This window comes from Cyprinus carpio, chromosome A7 (genome assembly GCF_018340385.1).
Source record: "Cyprinus carpio isolate SPL01 chromosome A7, ASM1834038v1, whole genome shotgun sequence".
NCBI classification, from domain to species: domain Eukaryota; kingdom Metazoa; phylum Chordata; class Actinopteri; order Cypriniformes; family Cyprinidae; genus Cyprinus; species Cyprinus carpio.
Genome location: NC_056578.1, coordinates 24,565,468 through 24,587,765, shown reverse-complemented (window position 1 = coordinate 24,587,765; position 22,298 = coordinate 24,565,468). Strand labels below are relative to the sequence as shown.

The window sequence follows — 22,298 nt, the reverse complement described above, 5'->3', positions numbered from 1 at the left end:
ATGGGCGGGGGATCTGGCTATATATTGGCCGCTTCGCCACAGGAATTCAGGTTACTTCGACTGAAGCGACAACTGAGTCGTGCAGCCTTTTAGCATGGCAAGAAACGCAGTACTCATTCCCGTATTTCAGGGAACCGAGGTTACGTTAGTAACCGAGTACGTTCCCTTTCAATACTTCACTCGTACTGCGTCGAAGACGCTTATGGGAACCCAGTTCAATCACGCCATGCTAAGAAGGGGGGACAACCAATGCAATCATACTTGATCTGTGATACCAAGATATGACAATAGCAACTAGGAGCAGAATAAGCTCAATGAGGTTAAGTCTGGCCTAACCTGATCATCCCGCGTTCGTATTGCCTCAGTACCAAAGGGACCAAGTGCGTACGAGCAAAGTTTGAGTCTTGGGCAAAGAATGGCCAAGAGCATGCAAATGAGGAACAAAAAGGTGACCTTTACACAGAAAGTACCCTAGCATGAAGTGCCGGGACGTCTAGATTATAAAATCTAGCAAATGTGGACGACGAGTTCCAACCAGCCGCCGCACAAATTTCTGCGATGGTCACGCCACTAGACCATGCCCAGGACGAAGACACTGCCCCCGTCGAATGGGCTCTTACTCCAATTGGGCTTTGCAGGCCCAAAGAAGAGTAGGCTAGCTGGATTGCGTCCACAATCCACTTCGAAAGCCTTTGCTTTGAGACCGGTAACCCTCTGGTGCGGTTTCCAAAGCATATGAAGAGCTGCTCTGATCGCCTTATCGGCGCAGAACGCTCTATGTAGACCTTTAGAGCCCTCACTGGGCAAAGCAGATTCAGCTCTCGATCGTCCTCTGTGTTTTGTAATGCAGAGAGAGTGACCACTTGTGCTCTGAAAGGTGTGGAGAGCACCTTTGGTACATAGCTATGCCTTGGTTTCAGGACGACCTTTGAGTCGTTAGGCCTGAATTCTAGGCAATTAGGGCTTATCGAGAGTGCTTGCAAATCGCCCACACGCTTAACAGACGCTAGTGCCAACAGCAGACCGGTCTTTAGCGACAGGGCCTTAAGGCCTATGGACTGTAGCGGTTCAAAGGGGGCCCTCTTCAGGGCTCTCAGTACCATGGGCAGGTCCCATGAAGGGACAGTGGGAGGGCAAGGCGGATGAAGCCTTCTGGCACCTCTCATAAATTGGACGACTAAGTCGTGTCTGCCCACCGACTGGCCTGCTATAAGGGTGTGTGACGCCGCTATAGTCAAGTCAAGTCTGCTTTATTGTCAATTCTTCCACATGTACAGTACATACATACAGAGAATCGAAATTGCGTTACTCTCAGACCCCCGGTGCATACAGATAACACTAACAGTAGAGCCTAAAAATCTAGATCAAATATAAAATATAAGATAAAAACTATACAATAAGGGAATGTAAAAAGACATAATAGAAAAAAATAAAATAAAAATAAGGTTAAATAAAAGCAGCGCAAGGCACATGGCAGATAGAGTGCAAACCAGTGAACAAACAGTGCAGATAAAAATATTTTTAGTGCATAAAAAATAGCTTATTCAGTCTGATTAAAAGTGACAAAGTGACAAAGGGCTCAAGAGCAGTTATTTTATTAAAACTGACTGATGAGGAGGAAGAATGATGTCAGATCCATGGTGAATGAGTGAATGAGGTAGTGAGCAGACCACTGCTGCACAAAGTGACTGGTGCATGTCATCGTATGTTAGAGGGAGGGGGGGTGGAAGGACCTGGGGATGTGGGACCTGGGGGGGGGGGTTCATATTTCAGTGGTGCCTGAGGCAGAAGAGGGACGGGGGGGCAAGTTCGGGAGCGAGTTCAGCTTCCTGACAGCCTGATGGAGACTTCGCAGTCTCCTCCCTGATGGCAGCAGACTGAAGAAGCTGTGTGACGGGTGAGTGGGATCACCTGCAATGCAGAGGGCTTTTCGAGTGAGACGGGTTCCATAAATGTCCTGGAGGGAGGGGAGAGAGACACCAATGATCTTCTCAGCTGCTCTCACTATGCGTTGCAGAGTCTTCTGGCTGGACGCGTTGCAGGCGCCATACCACACATTGATGCAGCTGGTCAGAATGCTCTCGATGGTGCCTCTGTAGAAGGTGTACATGATGGGGGGTGGGGCTCTGGCTTTCCTCAGTTTGCGGAGGAAGTAGAGACGCTGTTGTGATTTCTTGGCCAGTGCTGCAGTGTTGTCGGTCCAGGAGAGGTCCTCTGTGATGTGCACACCCAGGAACTCGGTGCTGCTCACTCTCTCCACAGTCGCACCATTGATGGTCAGAGGAACATGCTAAGTGTGCGCTCTCCTGAAGTCAACAACAATCTCCTTCGTCTTCTCCACGTTCAGAGAGAGATTGTTGTCAATGCACCACCCGGCCAGGCGGCTCACCTCGCTCCTGTAGTTTGTCTCATCTCTGTTGCTAATGAGACCCACCACAGTCGTGTCATCCGCAAACTTAATGAAGAGGTTGGAGTTGTGTGACGGTGTGCAGTCGTGGGTCAGCAGAGTGAAGAGGAGGGGGCTCAGCACACATCCTTGGGGGGCCCCAGTGTTCAGTGTGATGGTGCTGGATGTGTTGCTGCCGACACGTACTGCCTGAGGTCTTCCAGTCAGAAAGTCCAACAGCCAGTTGCACAGCGAAGTGTTGAGCCCCAGCTCAACCAGTTTGTGAATGAGCTGTTGAGGGATGATTGTGTTGAATGCTGAACTGAAGTCTATGAACAGCATTCTGACGTAGGAGTCTTTTTCTCTAGATGTGTGAGTGCTGAGTGGAGGGTAGTTGAGATGGCATCATCGGTCGACCGGTTGGACCGATATGCAAACTGGAATGGGTCCAGGGAGGGGGGGGGCAGACTTGATGTGGTGCATGACTAGCCATTCAAAGCACTTCAAGAGGATGGGAGTAAGTGCAACAGGATGGTAGTCATTGAAGCAGGATGGAGATGGCTTCTTAGGGACTGGAATGATGGTGGTAGCTTTGAAGCATGTGGGAACAACAGCCTGACTAAGTGAGATGTTGAAAATGTCTGTGAAGACATCAGTGAGTTCTGCTGCACAGTCTCTCAGTACACGCCCAGGAATGTTGTCAGGACCCGGAGCTTTGCGTGCATTAATCCTGCTGAAGGATCTCCTCACGCTGTCCGGGGTCAGCATCATCACCTGGTCACTGGGAGGAGGTGGAGTCTTCTGTGCAGTGGAGCTGTTTTGTAGTCGCTACGTAGACCTTGAGTGTGGAGGGGGATCGTCCCTTCTCCAAGAGGTCTTGTAAAAATGACAGTATCACTGATACGTCACAGGAGGTCGGGTTTTCGCCATGGTCTGAGCACCATGTGGAGAACACAGACCATTTAGAGGCATAGAGGCGTCGTGTAGACAGAGCTCTAGCCTGTGAAATTGTGTTTAGCACATGCTCAGGGAGTCCCGTGGGTTCCCGTCGAGCGACCAAAGGTGCAGAGACCACATCTCTGGGTGTGGATGCCAAATCGTTCTGTCCACCTGAGAAAGGAGGTCCCATCTCAGAGGAATGGGCCATGGGGCCGCCGTCAGCATCTGTGACAGGTCGGCGATCCAGTGCTGATTTTCCCAGAGTGGGGCTACAAGAAGAACCCTGCATCTCTGGTCCCTGACCCGCCTGATTACTTGGGGAATCAGAGGAACCGGAGGAAAAGCGTAAAGAAGACGGTTTGGGCCAGTCCTGGGACAACGCGTCCTCGATCTTGGAAAAATATGTTGGGCAATGAGAGTTGTCTTTTGAGGCGAAGAGGTCCATTTCCGCTTTGCCAAAGATGTCCCATATCTTCTGAACTGTCTGCGGGTGGAGCCTCCACTCTTCTGAGGAGACTCCGCTTCTTGACAGCATATCCGTGCCCTTGTTCAGTTTGCCCGGTAGATGCACTGCTCTCAGGGACCCCAAGTTTCGTCTGGGTCCATTCCAGCAGTCGTGACGTTAGTCTGAAGAGACGCGTCGATGACAGCCCACCTTGGTGATTTATGTAAGAGACCACTGTCATGCTGTCTGATCTGACCAGCACGTTGTGGCTCTTCAGGTCTGACAGGAAGCTCTGGCAGGCTCTTTGAACTGCAATCATCTCGAGGCAGTTGATGTGAAGCCTGTTCTCCTCTTTCGACCATCGGCCAAAAGCGGGTTTCCCTTCGCACTCGCACCCCCAACCTCTGTTGGACGTGTCTGTGGAGATCACTTTCCTTCTGCAAACCATACCAACCAGGGCACCCCTTTCCATCCATTGAATGTTCCTCCAAGGGGTCAGGGTCGAAATGCAGTCCTGATTCACCTTGATATTCAGGCGTCCGTGACACCACGCATGAGGTGGAACACGTGGTTTCAGCCAATACTGGAGTGGGCGCATACGTAGCAGCCCGAGCTCCAGCACCGGCGATGCTGCTGCCATAAGGCCCAGCAACTTCTGGAATGTTTTTAGGGGGCGAGAAGTACCTATTTTGAAAGAAGCCACGAGTCGCTGTAGAGCCGCGGCGCGCTCCTTCACCATTGTTGCCCTCATCATAACTGAGTCTAACACTGTCCCCAGATATGATATCCGTTGGCTGGGGAACAGCGAACTCTTGGCAAAATTCACCCTGAGCCCCAGGCATTCCAGGTGGCTGAGGAGCAAAGTTCTGTAACTCAATGCCTCCCCCTCTGACTGAGATAGAACTAGCCAGTCATCGAGGTAATTGAGAATGCGGATTCCCTTCTGCCTGAGAGGGGAGAGAGCCGCATCCATGCACTTTGTAAATGTGCGAGGCGCCAGAGACAGCCCAAAGGGGAGGACCTTGTATTGGTAAGCCACACCCTCGAAGGCAAATCTCAAGAACGGCCTGTGACGGGGGGCTATCTGGATGTGAAAGTAAGCGTCTTTCAGATCCAGCGAAAAGAACCAATCCCCTGAGCCTATTTGTGAGAGGATTTGTTTCAACGTGATCATTCTGAAGCGCCGTCTCATGAGGGCACAGTTCAGATGTCTTAAATCGAGGATGGGGCGCAGCCCGCCATCCTTTTTGGGAACTAGAAAGTAACGGCTGTAAAACCCTGAGTCACGGTGCGCTGGGGGAACGACTTCTATAGCTCCCTTCACCAGCAGATTTTCTACTTCGGCACGAAGAACGTGAGCGTTTTCGTTGTGCACCGAAGTGGTGACCACCCCGCGAAAGCGTGGTGGTCGTCGTGCGAACTGAAGGGAATAGCCATGTTTTATTATTCCCATGACCCAATCTGATACCCCGGGAATGGTTTGCCATTGTGAGGCCCGGATGGACAGAGGTTGGATTAACTCGAGTGTTTGTCTGCCGCGTGGGGACATAGCACTCGTGAGTGTTATGTGAGGAAAACTGCGTTTCTTGCCATGCTAGAAGGCTGCACGACTCAGTCGTCGCTGAAGGAGAAGAAATCTGAATTCCTGTGGCGAAGCGGCCAATATATAGCCAGATCCCCCGCCCATTTTGGCGGGCTTCACTGCCATAGGTTCGTGCAGCACCGCTGCCGAGCCATTGGTTTGTTTTAATAACACTGCACGAACCAATGGCCGTGCAGTTTCACTGCGTGATTGAATAAGGCTTCAGTTCAGGAGAAAAAAGGAGTTTTTCCCATAAGCGTCTTCGACGCAGTACGAGTGAAGTATTGAAAGGGAACCGTTAAACACTTCACTATATGGGCCCACATACATGTATATAATATATATATATATATATATATATATATATATTGTATATATATATATAATGTGTGTATGTATATATGTATGTATATATATATATATATATATATATATATATATATATATATATATATATATATATATATATATATATATATATATATATATATATATAGCTTAAAAACCCACCTAAGTTGACTTTTTTTCTGCACTAAAGTTTACTGAGGCTAGAATAAATGAGCAAAGGACAAAAACCCAAGAGCTCATGACTCCATCTAGTGGCTGACAGACTGCAGACTAAGAGCCCTCCTCGATTTACATGTTATTTTACTAAAGGCTGCACACAAGAGGGCCCTCATGTGTTGTTTGACAAACCACAAGCAGCTATTGCTGTAACACTATGTAAGTCATTTAAAGTAATATTTAGCCTTGTGTTATCATTTACTCACCCCCGTGTATGTGGTTGTGTGAATATAGACATCAAACTACCTCCTTTTGTGTTCCATGCAGAAAATAACAGTATACGGTTGGGAACGACACGAGTGTGAATAAATGATGACCAGAAAAACTCATATAATTTCATAAATGATTTCCCTAAGAACCCTACAACCCCTAGATAAAATGTATTGCAGGGATCTCCAACCCTGCTCCTGGAGAGCTATCATCAGTTCCAACCCTGCTCCAACACACCTGTCTGTAATTATCAAGTAGCCCTGAACACCTTGATTAGCTGGTTCGGGTGTGTTTGATTGGAGTTGGAGTTGAAATTTGCAGGACAGTAGCTCTCCAGGAGCAGGGTTGGAGACCCCTGACTTACAGGATAGATTTCTGAGTAGGTCAGTTTTTTTTTTCTTTTTTCATGAGAAATGAAAGCACTGAACAGTACCTCTACAAGGTTCGGTGCAATGGTCTTTTCCAAAATACTTTCTTGGGTTGTATTTGTATTTAGGGTAAGGTTAGTCATCTGTTGTGGATAAAAATCAGAAGATATATAAAAGAAGATACATTTAATCTGAAATCTTTTAAAGCTCTTTATCTCACTAGAGGTGAGATTTGCAGCATGATATTGTATGACATGGTTTCTAATATTACTCTGTTTAAAGCTAAAATGGCACTCACCTGCTCGTAATTACTTCCATTAACAGGACCTTGCTGTAGATATTAATGAGGCAAAAAATGTGGTTTATTCTCTTAAACAGCAGCTATGCTAGCATAATTGTTAAAAGTTATGATGTCTCTATCATGAATTAATACAAAAATATTTTTGGGAATGTTCATAATTTTGTCATTTCACACTGCATTTATGAACACTTTGTCTTGGATACAAAAGTGTTATTGCTTGTTTTAAATTACCTCAGAGGGTTTGTATGATAGAAATGTGTCATCATTTATTAAGGTTGATGATGTCTGTGGAAAGATCAGGGAGTATTATTAAAAACAACACTAAAAGTGATAGCGAACAATATAAAAATTACAATTCTGATACATTTTTCACTATATCCACTATGAAAATTAGCTAAGATATACAGCTAAACCAATTCTGAAGAGTACAATGGGCATTAGCTAAATAACAAATACAATCAGGGACTCATCATCAGTCATTCATCAATAATCCTAAATTTACATACATCTCAGACCAGAAATACATACACTATGTTAGCAACTGTTTTTCAATAACCGCAACACTGAAGCTGCCAGGAGTGTCTGATTAATGCTATAGGAGAAATATTTTTACATACCTTATCCACTAAGAGTGTTACCAAACAGGCACACAGAACACAGATGAACACTTTTGTTTCCATTCTCAGTGTCTCTGTATTATTGAGCTGGAGGTTTTGTAGCTGAGATGCCAGAGAGGTTTAGAAGAGGTTTTTTATAGAGCTGGTTGCTATCAACAGGGAGGAGCCATGAACAAACTGATGGTCATTCAACTGTTGGGTCAATAGCTTTTTTTTTTTTTTTTTGTAATCAAGACTCTCAAAATGTCAAAACAAAAATTGACTCTCAAAAATAAATCCCTAGAATGTGAATTCGCTTCAATCTTACAGTTAGTGCCGAAACATTTTTGATTAACATTCATGTATACATATTCAGACTTATAATACAGCTACAGTAATATTTAACATGTCCATAATACTGATGCAGAAAGAAAGACTTTTCTGAGATTTTGGGGTTATGGTTCGCTGAAAGTAATTTGTTAATACTTTCACACTTTTAAATTTCCATAATATTTTGGGTCAGGAGATCTATGTTTATGCATTTATTTATTTGTTTCCTCTCTTTCCTCAACAGTACTTTACATTGAAAGCACCTTACTTCTGTCCAGTGATCAATATAAAAGTGTTAGTGCAATATAAAATATTGTATATATTCATAACTACATACTATTTATTAAAACAGACTTTCATAAAAGAACAGGGTTTTGTGTTGATCAAGAATAAAAAATATACATTTTCAGTAAAGGCAATGGTATATAAACTTCTTTTTTAAATTGAAAGTGAGTTTAAGGAAAGACTCCAAGAAAGGAAAGAGGAATAATCAGCTGAGCTCATGGGTATTTCAGCTGAATGGGGTGCTGTATGTGTCACAGAAGACACCTATGATCGTGTTTAGGTACAATTTTAGCTTTGGGCAAACTGGGGCTGGGAAAACATACACTATGACAGGTGCTGCAGAGACTTACAAACAGAGAGGCATCATTCCTCGAGCCCTACAGGAGGTGATCCAGACTTATGATAAAGAAGCACATAGTCAATGCTTCTGCTCTTATGGCTAACAAATCATCTCTCATTTTCTCAGGTTTTTCAGGAGGTGGAGCGTCACACAGATCATACTTTCTCTGTTCATCTTTCCTTTCTGGAAATCTATAATGAGACTATGGTAGACCTGCTCTCCAGCTTAAAGCAGGGAAAAAGTTTGAATAGTGGGGTCTTAACTGTGTTAAGATTAAAATGACATTTATTTCAGCAAAAATATATATTTCCCGTGAACAGAATTCGTATCGGGTTGTGTGTGCACTGTTAGGGGCAAAGGTTTGTTCTTATCTCTCATCACTTCTGTTGACAAACTGGCTAATGAAAAACAATATGACATAACCACCATCAGAAAGCCAGAAACTTCATTAAAGGTCTCATTACATTAAAGTAACTGACAAAAACATGAATGTTTTACCCACATGGCCAAACGCAACTGCTAAAGCACATTCAGAATTGGATTTTCATATCCACATCTGTGATGAATAACATTGCCCCCACTACAGGGGAGATGAACAGAATCATTGGAGAACAGGCCCTTAAGGGTTAGTCCACCCCAAAAAGAAAATTTTGTCATTAATCATTTACTCCTATGTCGTTCCAAACCCATAAAAGCTCAGAAAAAAAAAATTATATTGACTTTTGAATGGTATAGTGTCTAATGTTACAAAAGCTTTTTATTTGACATAAATGCTGATCTTTGGATCTTTCATTCATCAAAGAATCCTGAAAAAAAATTCTCAACTGTTTTAAATATTGATAATAATAATAATAATAATAATAATAATAATAATAATAATAATAAAGGTTTGTTGAGCAGCAAATCAGCATATTATAATGATTTCTGAAGGATCATGAGACATTGAAGACTGGAGTAATAATGCTGAAAATTCGGCTTTGATCACAGGAATAAATGACATTTTAAAATATATTCAAATAGAAAGCAGTTATTTTAAATAGTAAAAATATTTCACAACATTGCTCAAAAACTGTTGACTGAGTGCTGCCGTCTATCAGCGGTAATTGGGTGATCAGCTGGGAGTCCTTTTTAAAACATCTTATCCGTTTTCCAGAAGTGGGTTGGTGCGACTTCGGGCCGGTCGCACTGATTCAGACTCCCTGTTAGCCGCCAGATCAAAATGTATTGTAAGTGTTTTTGATTGTTCATTTCCTTTGGAATGTGGTAGTAATGTAGGGGAGACCTGCCCTTTTGTTTAAATCTCATTTCTACCATGTTTTTTTGGTTAAGAGTAGTTAGGTTAGGTTGATTGTATTTATTTATTTATTTATTTTCTTTGTGACAGTTTATTTATAACCGTTTTATTTTATTTGGGTTTGTTTATTTTGGGCCTTGGGTCTCTCTGACGAAAAATACCACTTTATTATTCTTATCTCTTTATGTCTTTATATTTGTCCCTTATATTTGGTTTTATTGTTATTTCTTTGTTTGGGCTGTGGGTCCCTTAATGAATTCTATTAATTGGTGATTGAGTCTTCCTTGATGATGTACAATAAAGCTAACTTATGCTTTGTGTTTTCTTTGGTTCTTTTGTTTGGTCTGGCGGCCTGCTGCAAGTCTGTTGTGTGTGTGTGTTTTTTTTTTTTTTATTACTATATTTATCTGTAGTCTTGATTGATCTACATAATACATTTATACAAAAAAAAAAAAAAAAAAGATTCATCATATTTTAAGTAAATCAAGCAGAAAATTTGTATCAGTGTACTTGTTTAACTTTACTTGGTAAACAATTGCAATTCTCTTCTTTTGATATACTGTACTACTCTCAGTGTTATATCATTCACTGTGTAGCATAGCACAGTCATGAGTTGGGTTTCTTTTTTTTCTTGTACATTTACACAGGCACATCTTTTGCATTTGATGTTACATATTCTACAATGCAAAGGTAATTTGTTCAACAAACATTAAAGCATGTCATTTTATCAGGGTTGACTGTTTAACAGGTTGTTTTCCAGTTCTCTTTGTGTCTTTTATCTGAGAAAAAAACGTTAAACAACTTTTCACAAATAACATGCAAAAAAAAAAAAAAAAACTATGCAATTTTATGTGTTTTACTTGAAGAGCATGAAACTTTGACTTACCATTACTTGATTTCGGGGTTTTGTAACCCTTGAGTTGTGTTTGAGACTTGTGTGTAGTTTTGTTTCCCATCGTTCTGGTGAAAGAAAACCGTTAAACACTTCACTATATGGGCCTTCATATATATAGCTTAAAAACTCACTAATGTTTACTGAGGCTAGAATAACTGAGCAAAGGACAAAAACCCAAGAGCTCATGACTCCATCTAGTGGCTGACAGACTGCAGACTAAGAGCCCTCCTTGGTTTACATGTTATTTTACTAAAGGCTGCACACAAGAGGGCCCTCATGTGTTATTAGACAAACCACAAGCAGCTATGGCTGTAACACTATGTAAATCATTTAAAGTAATATTTAGCCTTGTGTTATCATTTACTCACCCCCATGTATGTGGTTGTGTGAATATAGACATCAAACTACCTCCTTTTGTGTTCCATGCAGAAAATAACAGTATACGGTTGGGAACGACACGAGTGTGAATAAATGATGACCAGAAAAACTCATATAACTTAATTTCCCTGAGAACCCTACAACCCCTAGATAAAATGTATTGCAGGGATCTCCAACCCTGCTCCTGGAGAGCTATCATCCTGCAGACTTCAGTTCCAACACACCTGTCTGTAATTATCAAGTAGCCCTGAACACCTTGATTAGCTGGTTCGGGTGTGTTTGATTGGAGTTGGAGCTGAAATTTGCAGGACAGTAGCTCTCCAGGAGCAGGGTTGGAGACCCCTGACTTACAGGATAGATTTCTGAGTAGGTCAGTTTTTTTTTTTCTTTTTTCATGAGAAATGAAAGCACTGAACAGTACCTCTGCAAGGTTCGGCGCAATGGTCTTTTCCAAAATACTTTCTTGGGTTGTATTTGTATTTAGGGTAAGGTTACTCATCTGTTGTGGATAAAAATCAAAAGATATATAAAAGAACATACATTTAATCTGAAATCTTTTAAAGCTCTTTATCTCACTAGAGGTGAGATTTGCAGCATGATATTGTATGACATGGTTTCTAATATAACTCTGTTTAAAGCTAAAATGGCACTCACCTGCTCGTAATTACTTCCATTAACAGGACCTTGCTGTAGATATTAATGAGGCAAAAAATGAGGTTTATTCTCTTAAATAGCAGCTATGCTAGCATAATTGTTAAAAGTTATGATATCTCCATCATGAATTAATACAGAAGTATTTTTGGGAATGTTCATACTTTTGTCATTTCACACTGCATTTATGAACACTTTGTCTTGGACACAAAAGTGTTATTGCTTGTTTTAAATTTAGACTTTTAAAGGCAGCTAATTACCTCAGAGGGTTTGTATGATAGAAATATGTCGGGATTTACTGATTCTGATGATGTCTGTGGAAAGATCAGGGGGTATTATTAAAAACAACACTAAAAGTGATAGCGAACAATAGAAAAAATACAATTCTGATACATTTGTCACTATATCCACTATGAAAATTTGCTAAGATATACAGCTAAACCAATTCTGAAGAGTACAATGTGCATTAGCTAAATAACAAATACAATCAGGGACTCATCATCAGTCATTCATCATTAATCCTAAATATACATACATCTCAGACCAGAAATACATGCACTATGTTAGTAACTGTTTTTCAATAACCGCAACACTGAAGCTGCCAGGAGTGTCTGATTAATGCTATAGGAGAAATATTTTTACATACCTTATGCACTAAGAGTGTTACCAAACAGGCACACAGAACACAGATGAACACTTTTGTTTCCATTCTCAGTGTCTCTGTATTATTGAGCTGGAGGTTTTGTAGCTGAGATGCCAGAGAGGTTTAGAAGAGGTTTTTATATGTGCCAGAGCTGGTTGATTTCAACAGGGAGGAGCCATTAACAAACTGATGGTCATTCAACTGTTGGGTCAATAGTTTTTTTTTTTTTTTTTGTAATCAAGACTCTCAAAATGTCAAAACAAAAATTGACTCTCAAAAATACATCCCTAGAATGTGAATTCGCTTCAATCTTATCTATCAATGTTACAGTTAGTGCCGAAACATTTTTGATTAACATTCATGTATACATATTCAGACTTATAATACAGCTACAGTAATATTTAACATGTCCATAATACTGATGCAGAAAGAAAGACTTTTCTGAGATTTTGGGGTTATGGTTCACTGAAATTAATTTGTTAATACTTTCACACTTTTAAATTTCCATAATATTTTGGGTCAGGAGATCTAGGTTTATGCATTTATTTATTTGTTTCCTCTCTTTACTCAACAGTACATTTAATTGAAAGCACCTTACTTCTGTCCAGTGATCGAACTCAATCAAGTCTTATGGGGGTCCGATTTCTTTTAATGGGTGGAGTGGGGGGAAGGGGGTTAGTGTTAGTGCAATATAAAATATTGTATATATTCATAACTACATACTATTTATTAAAACAGACTTTCATAAAAGAACAGGGTTTTGTGTTGATCAAGAATAAAAAATATACATTTTCAGTAAAGGCAATGGTATATAAACTTCTATTTTAAATTAAAAGTGAGTTTAAGGAAAGACTCCAAGAAAGGAAAGAGGAATAATCAGCTGAGCTCATGGGTATTTCAGCTGAATGGGGTGCTGTATGTGTCACAGAAGACACCTATGATCGTGTTTAGGTACAATTTTAGCTTTGGGCAAACTGGGGCTGGGAAAACATACACTATGACAGGTGCTGCAGAGACTTACAAACAGAGAGGCATCATCCATTTAGCCCTACATGAAGCGATAAACACACAAAATAAAGAAGCTGTAGCGTGAACCAGACAAATTAAAGATTCGATCGGGAGCCTGGTTGAAACATGAGCCGAATTCCACAGAAAGGCAGGATGTTGTAAATCAACTCCTAGCACCACAGTCTGATAACCAACTCTTTCACAGAACAGCTTTCAACATTAACACCATTAGAACAATTATTGACAATTTCAATTCGAAGAAGAGATTGTCTAATTTGGGGCAAGTAATCGAAGAGATGGACAGTCTGACCCTCACATGTAAAGCCGTGAGAGAGTAAACAAGATCGTTGGATTGACTTCCCCCCACCTAGCAGAACCAGACTGAAATTCCTAAGGAGACCTGTTAACCCCTCTGGTCTTCACAGAAGATATCCTTACTCCCCAGAATGGCACAGAGAATGCCTTCCAATGCATATATGCACCAAAATGAACTCAAAAAAAGACTTCTAAATGGATATCAGTCCATTGCTTAACTCCATTTTATACCTGTAACCCACACATTTGACTTTAATGTTTCTAATCACTTATTGTGTATGTATTTTTAAATAACTCTTGAATAGCTTAAGGGATCATATTCATGTTTAGTATGTGTGTGTTCGAATCTTCTTGCTTGAAAAGTTTCTGACCATCAGTTATTTGTCAAATGTATCATATTCTTGTTATAGGAATCATGTCCAAATTATACCCTGCAAGAGCGGGAAAATTCGGACCACGAGCTTGATAAGATAACATATGATTTATGAATGGGTGGGACAAACATCGCAACACCCTGAGAAAAGACAGTATCTAATTGGTCAAGACAACATTTAAGGTGTGGCCAAAAGGCCAGTTTAAATACTCAGGACACCATCAAATTTTGCTTTTAGCTTTGAGCTTTTGTTTAGCTTTTGCTATCAGTCATGCCGGCTTTTAGTCATGCTTCGTCATCACTTTTAGCGTTCTTTGAGCGCGGTTCCAGCGTGCTTCGGCCTGCACGCCTGCTGCTACTTAGCCACGATGAGAAGAAACACCACCTAGTCTCGTCAAACTTTACTTCTTTTCTTTTCCGTTTGAGAGTTTCGTGTTCTGAGTTAAGTTTTGTAACGCCGTGTCTCCGAGTCTGACCTCGAGTGCCCGTTCAACTTCAACCAGCCCACAACTCCGCATCTTCAGCCAACGCCCAACCACGGGCTTCCCAAGACGTCACTTCAACGACTACTGAACTTCCAGCCAATCAGCAACTTCGGGAAACCCCCTTTTCAGCGACAACAAAGGGAACCCCGTTAAACAGGCAACGCAAGTAACCTCCAGACTCACATCTGTACTTGTGTTATCTAACATAATTTTAACCTCATTGAGGAACTCAGTGCGAGGGTTAATTAAGTGATTAATGGTTGTTTATGTCTATGCAATTTCACGTATTGCTGTAAACTTGGGATTTCACATTTTCATTCTCTTAAACTCATCCTTTCCTAACTCTCTATCCTCCTGCAACTTGTGTGAATGTGTGAGTGTGTGTGCTTATGTGTTAGATTAGTTTATATGTCTTAGATTTATCTAATAAAGCCTTATTCATATTGAAAAGAGAAGTATCTTGTGTTTTGTGCTTACAAGTTAATGTCTTAAACTGCCGATCTTGTTACTGTGCTAATTAATAGTGTTTTCACTATACTTTGGATATTAATATCCAGCGCAGATTTGATGTTAAACGGCTCGTTCATTGAATCGCTGGCCGTTTCAGTGATCAGCCGTGAAACAGTGATTCTGTTCAAATTCCCTTTAAAATCTTAAATGATTCCCTTTGAGCTAAATTGACCTGTTTCCCTTACAAAGCACATAGTCAATGCTTCTGCTCTTATGGCTAACAAATCATCTCTCATTTTCTCAGGTTTTTCAGGAGGTGGAGCGTCACACAGATCATACTTTCTCTGTTCATCTTTCCTTTCTGGAAATCTATAATGAGACTATGGTAGACCTGCTCTCCAGCTTAAAGCAGGAAAACAGTTTGAATAGTGGGGTCTTAACTGTGTTAAGATTAAAATTACATTTATTTCAGCAAAAATAGTCTATTTCCCGTGAACAGAATTCGTATCGGGTTGTGTGTGCACTGTTAGGGGCAAAGGTTTGTTCTTATCTCTCATCACTTCTGTTGACAAACTGGCTAATGAAAAACAATATGACATAACCACTATCAGAAAGCCAGAAACTTCATTAAAGGTCTCATTACATTAAAGTAACTGACAAAAACATGAATGTTTTACCCACATGGCCAAACGCAACTGCTAAAGCACATTCAGAATTGGATTTTCATATCCACATCTGTGATGAATAACATTGCCCCCACTACAGGGGAGATGAACAGAATCATTGGAGAACAGGCCCTTAAGGGTTAGTCCACCCCAAAAAGAAAATTTTGTCATTAATCATTTACTCCTATGTCGTTCCAAACCCGTAAAAGCTCTGAAAAATAAAAATTATACTGACTTTTGAATGGTATAGTGTATAATGTTACAAAAGCTTTTTATTTGACATAAATGAAATCTTTTGGATCTTTCATTCATCAAAGAATCCTGAAAAAAAATTCTCAACTGTTTTAAATATTGATAATAATAATAATAATAATAATAATAATAATAATAAAGGTTTGTTGAGCAGCAAATCAGCATATTAGAATGATTTCTGAAGGATCATGTGACACTGAAAACTGGAGTAATAATGCTGAAAATTCGGCTTTGATCACAGGAATAGATAACATTTTAAAATATATTCAAATAGAAAGCAGTTATTTTAAATAGTAAAAATATTTCACAACATTGCTCAAAAACTGTTGACTGGTATATAGATTACAGAAATATTATAATGTAATGTTATATAATATATATATATATATATAACATTTCTGTCCCCCTCACTTCTGAAATGATGGCTATGCCCCTGGTGCAAACGAAGCCATAAATCAATGAACATGTCGACCCAGTGGTAAGATTTTATAAATATCCAGAAGTGGGTTGGTGCGACTTCGGGCCGGTCGCACTGATTCAGACTCCCTGTTAGCCGCCAGATCAAAATGTATTGTAAGTGTTTTTGATTGTTCATTTCCTTTGGAATGTGGTAGTAATGTAGGGGAGACCTGCCCTTTTGTTTAAATCTCATTTCTACCATGTTTTTTTGGTTAAGAGTAGTTAGGTTAGGTTGATTGTATTTATTTATTTATTTTCTTTGTGACAGTTTATTTATAACCGTTTTATTTTATTTGGTTTTGTTAATTTTGGGCCTTGGGTCTCTCTGACGAAAAATTCCACTTTATTATTCTTATCTCTTTATGTCTTTATATTTGTCACTTATATTTGGTTTTATTGTTATTTCTTTGTTTGGGCTGTGGGTCCCTTAATGAATTCTATTAATTGGTGATTGAGTCTTCCTTGATGATGTACAATAAAGCTAACTTATACTTTGTGTTTTCTTTGGTTCTTTTGTTTGGTCTGGCGGCCTGCTGGAAGTCTGTGTGTTTTTTTTTTTATTTTTTTTTTACTATATTTATCTATTACGTCTTACCCCTAGCGGTTGTAATACCATGTATAACACGCTGGTGAGTACAAACATCCAAAATCTGATGCTTTTTACACACCACAGTTATCCCATCAACAAATGACCACCAATTTTGGGTTTCCCAAGCTATGACACTTTAATGTCCTCTTTACTCGTAGACTAATCGGGTTGGAGTTTCTAATGAGATCCTGTCAGAGACACCTTTCTGGATTACTGGATGAGATCCCGGTAAACACCATAGTTTATACGTCAATGCTTCAAATATTCAAGTTCACCTTTTCATTAATCAATCGTATTAAAACTGAATAAATGATTGAATGTTTCAGATTGTGAGCATTACACAAATTCAAGAGGTGTTTGTCCAGTTCAAATAAGTGATGTTGTAAATCGTTACCTCTTCAACAACAATTTAACAATACTTTAAAATGGAAGTCAATAAAGTTATACTTGAATGTGTATTAAACAGGGAGAAGCAAAATAAATTGCGAGAGCAGCTCTGTCCACGAAATACTCATGTAGAGAAAGCCATAAACACAACACCATCTACTGCTGCAGAGGTTAGCCATATACAGATATTTGGTGGACAACAATACTTTTATGAGAACTGAAAAGGTAGAAACTGGTGTCTCATGCATCATTAACTCTGCTACCGGTGCAGTGGTATGTGCTGAGAGATGGAGAGGTGTGGATATGGCCTTGGTTTAGCTAAATCTTCACACAGACATTAGCGAGCTGTGTCACCTAAACCAAGTAAAGCAAGAAAAAACAAACAGATCAGCAGGTGACAATCTCTTTCCATATGAATGTGAGAAGACATAGGCCTAAATTATCAACGGCCTCTTTGTTTTGTGATTTCTCCATTCACAGCGTCTAGGCTTAGGGTTTAAACCTCTACCCAAGAGATTATAAATCAGATTATCTTGGCATTTAACATTGGTAGTTTTGTAGGCTTGTTGGCTACTTCATGTAGTTTTCATATTATGTTATTTAAGAACAAATAATCAGTGGATTATCACAGTTTGAGATGATTACAGTTCGAGATGTGATTTCAAATGAGTTAAGTTTTAACTCAGGAACATCTTTCCCAATAAACCGTTAATTAAATTATTTTGACATTATAAAAAAATAATGAAAATTTAACCTTTGATAAGCATACATAGGCTAATAAAATTAACCATTCCTGTATTTGTGTGTACAGGTCCTTCTCAAAAAAATAGCATATTGTGAAAAAGTTCATTATTTTCCGTAATGTAATGATAAAAATTAAACTTTCATATATTTTAGATTCATTGCACACCAACTGAAATATTTCAGGTCTTTTATTGTTTTAATACTGATGATTTTGGCATACAGCTCATGAAAACCCAAAATTCCTATCTCAAAAAATTAGCATATAATGAAAAGGTTCTCTAAACGAGCTATTAACCTAATCATCTGAATCAACTAATTAACTCTAAACACCTGCAAAAGATTCCTGAGGCTTTTAAAAAACTCCCAGCCTGGTTCATTACTCAAAACCGCAATCATGGGTAAGACTGCTGACCTGACTGCTGTCCAGAAGGCCATCACTGACACCCTCAAGCGAGAGGGTAAGACACAGAAAGAAATTTCTGAACGAATAGACTGTTCCCAGAGTGCTGTATCAAGGCGCCTCAGTGGGAAGTCTGTGGGAAGGAAAAAGTGTGGCAAAAAAACGCTGCACAACGAGAAGAGGTGACCGGACCCTGAGGAAGATTGTGGAGAAGGACCGATTCCAGACCTTCGGGGACCTGCGGAAGCAGGTGGACTGAGTCTGGAGTAGAAACATCCAGAGCCACCGTGCACAGGCGTGTGCTTTTGAAGCAGAAACAGCGGCAGAAGCGCCTGACCTGGGCTACAGAGAAGCAGCACTGGACTGTTGCTCAGTGGTCCAAAGTACTTTTTTTCGGATGAAAGCAAATTTTGCATGTCATTCGGAAATCAAGGTGCCAGAGTCTGGAGGAAGACTGGGGAGAAGGAAATGCCAAAATGCCTGAAGTCCAGTGTCAAGTACCCATAGTCAGTGATGGTCTGGGGTGCCATGTCAGCTGCTGGTGTTGGTCCACTGTGTTTTATCAAGGGCAGGGTCAATGCAGCTAGCTATCAGGAGATTTTGGAGCACTTCATGCTTCCATCTGCTGAAAAGCTTTATGGAGATGAAGATTTCGTTTTTCAGCACGACCTGGCACCTGCTCACAGTGCCAAAACTACTGGTAAATGGTTTACTGACCATGGTACTGTATTACTGTGCTCAATTGGCCTGCCAACTCTCCTGACCTGAACCCCATAGAGAATCTGTGGGATATTGTGAAGAGAAAGTTGAGAGACACAAGACCCAACACTCTGGATGAGCTTAAGGCCGCTATCGAAGCATCCTGGGCCTCCATAACACCTCAGCAGTGCCACAGGCTGATTGCCTCCATGCCACGCCGCATTGAAGCAGTCATTTCTGCAAGAGGATTCCCGACCAAGTATTGAGTGCATAACTGAACATAATTATTTGAAGGTTGACTTTTTTTGTATTAAAAACACTTTTCTTTTATTGGTCGGATGAAATATGCTAATTTTTTGAGATAGGAATTTTGGGTTTTCATGAGCTGTATGCCAAAATCATCAGTATCAGTAAACAATAAAAGACCTGAAATATTTCAGTTGGTGTGCAATGAATCTAAAATATATGAAAGTTTAATTTTTATCATTACATTATGGAAAATAATGAACTTTTTCACAATATGCTAATTTTTTGAGAAGGACCTGTACATTCTTTCAACAGACAGAAAAAAGATTCATCATATTTTAAGTAAATCAAGCAGAAATTTTTTACCAGTGTACTTGTTTAAATTTACTTGGTAAACAATTGCAATTCTCTTCTTTTGATATACTGTATACTCTGTGTTATATCATTCACTGTGTAGCATAGCACAGTCATGAGTTGGGTTTCTTTTTTTTTCTTGTACATTTACACAGGCACATCTTTTGCATTTGATGTTACATATTCTACAATGCAAATGTAATTTGTTCAACAAACATTAAAGCATGTCATTGCATCAGAGTTGACTGTTTAACAGGTTGTTTTCCAGTTCTCTTTGTGTCTTTTATCTGAGAAAAAAAAAAAAAAAGAGTTACACAACTTTTCACAGATAACATGCAAAAAAACAATGCAATTTTTTACTCGAATAGCATGAAACTTTGACTTACCATTACTTGATTTCGGGGTTTTGTAACCCTTGAGTTGTGTTTGAGACTTGTGTGTAGTTTTGTTTCCCATCGTTCTGGTGAAAGAAAACCGTTAAACACTTCACTATATGGGCCCACACACACACACACACACACACACACACACACACGTATATATATATAGCTTAAAAACTCACTAAAGGTGACTTTTTTTTTCTTCACTAATGTTTACTGAGGCTAGAATAACTGAGCAAAGGACAAAAACCCAAGAGCTCATGACTCCATCTAGTGGCTGACAGACTGCAGACTAAGAGCCCTCCTTGGTTTACATGTTATTTTACTAAAGGCTGCACACAAGAGGGCCCTCATGTGTTATTTGACAAACCACAAGCAGCTATGGCTGTAACACTATGTAAATCATTTAAAGTAATATTTAGCCTTGTGTTATCATTTACTCACCCCCCCATGTATGTGGTTGTGTGAATATAGACATCAAACTACCTCCTTTTGTGTTCCATGCAGAAAATAACAGTATACGGTTGGGAACGACACGAGCGTGAATAAATGATGACCAGAAAAACTCATATAATTTCATAAATGATTTCCCTAAGAACCCTACAACCCCTAGATAAAATGTATTGCAGGGATCTCCAACCCTGCTCCTGGAGAGCTATCATCAGTTCCAACCCTGCTCCAACACACCTGTCTGTAATTATCAAATAGCCCTGAACACCTTGATTAGCTGGTTCGGGTGTGTTTGATTGGGGTTGGAGCTGAAATTTGCAGGACAGTAGCTCTCCAGGAGCAGGGTTGGAGACCCCTGACTTACAGGATAGATTTCTGAGTAGGTCAGTTTTTTTTTTCTTTCTTTTTTCATGAGAAATGAAAGCACTGAACAGTACCTCTACAAGGTTCGGCGCAATGGTCTTTTCCAAAATACTTTCTTGGGTTGTATTTGTATTTAGGGTAAGGTTAGTCATCTGTTGTGGATAAAAATCAGAAGATATATAAAAGAACATACATTTAATCTGAAATCTTTTAAAGCTCTTTATCTCACTAGAGGTGAGATTTACAGCATGATATTGTATGACATGGTTTCTAATATTACTCTGTTTAAAGCTAAAATGGCACTCACCTGCTCGTAATTACTTCCATTAAAGGACCTTGCTGTAGATATTAATGAGGCAAAAAATGTGGTTTATTCTCTTAAATAGCAGCTATGCTAGCATAATTGTTAAAAGTTATGATATCTCCATCATGAATTAATACAGAAGTATTTTTGGGAATGTTCATACTTTTGTCATTTCACACTGCATTTATGAACACTTTGTCTTGGACACAAAAGTGTTATTGCTTGTTTTAAATTTAGACTTTTAAAAGCAGCTAATTACCTCAGAGGGTTTGTATGATAGAAATATGCCTTCATTTATTGCGGCTGATGATGTCTGTGGAAAGATCAGGGGGTATTATTAAAAACAACACTAAAGGTGATAGCGAAAAATATAAAAAATACAATTCTGATACATTTGTCACTATATCCACTATGAAAATTAGCTAAGATATACAGCTAAACCAATTCTGAAGAGTACAATGGGCATTGGCTAAATAACAAATACAATCAGGGACTCATCATCAGTCATTCATCAATAATCCTAAATTTACATACATCTCAGACCAGAAATACATACACTATGTTAGTAACTGTTTTTCAATAACCGCAACACTGAAGCTGTCAGGAGTGTCTGATTAATGCTATAGGAGAAATATTTTTACATACCTTATGCACTAAGAGTGTTACCAAACAGGCACACAGAACACAGATGAACACTTTTGTTTCCATTCTCAGTGTCTCTGTATTATTGAGCTGGAGGTTTTGTAACTGAGATGTCAGAGAGGTTTAGAAGAGGTTTTTTATATGTGCCAGAGCTGGTTGCTTTCAACAGGGAGGAGCCATGAACAAACTGATGGTCATTCAACTGTTGGGTCAATAGTTTTTTTGTTTGTTTGTTTTTTGTTTTTTAACCAAGACTCTAAAAATGTCAAACCAAAAATTTACTCTCAAAAATAAACCCCTAGAATGTGAATTCGCATCAGTCTTATCTATCAATGTACAGTTAGTGCCGAAACATTTTTGATTAACATTCATGTATACATATTCAGACTTATAATATAGCTACAGTAATATTTAGCATGTCCAAAATATTGATGCAGAAAGAAAGACTTTTCTGAGATTTTGGGGTTATGGTTCCCTGAAGGTAATTTGTTAATACTTTCACACTTTTAAATTTCTGGTTTCTAAA

The 22,298-nt window shown here is 39.6% G+C and overlaps 1 protein-coding gene across 8 annotated transcripts in view; it reads right to left on the bottom strand.

The window, feature by feature from the left end:
• Positions 1-21,937, bottom strand: part of LOC109077484 (regulator of G-protein signaling 9-binding protein B-like) — a 31,430-nt gene extending 9,493 nt beyond the window's left edge. Inside the window, exons 1-9 of one of the 8 annotated variants that reach the window (XM_042760553.1) lie at positions 21,776-21,937; positions 21,390-21,443; positions 11,568-11,600; positions 11,335-11,412; positions 10,527-10,600; positions 7,413-7,561; positions 7,027-7,080; positions 6,793-6,825; positions 6,560-6,637 (exon numbers count right to left, since the gene is read on the bottom strand). The gene's annotated coding sequence lies outside the window, so the exon portion shown is untranslated. Of the gene's footprint in view, positions 1-6,559; positions 6,638-6,792; positions 6,826-7,026; positions 7,081-7,412; positions 7,562-10,526; positions 10,601-10,903; positions 11,305-11,334; positions 11,413-11,567; positions 11,601-11,824; positions 11,879-12,210; positions 12,384-21,389; positions 21,444-21,775 lie in introns of those variants that run through there. The other 7 variants (XM_042760554.1, XM_042760556.1, XM_042760558.1 and 4 more) reach the window with 7 other exon arrangements.
• Between the last annotated feature and the right edge of the window lie 361 nt (positions 21,938-22,298).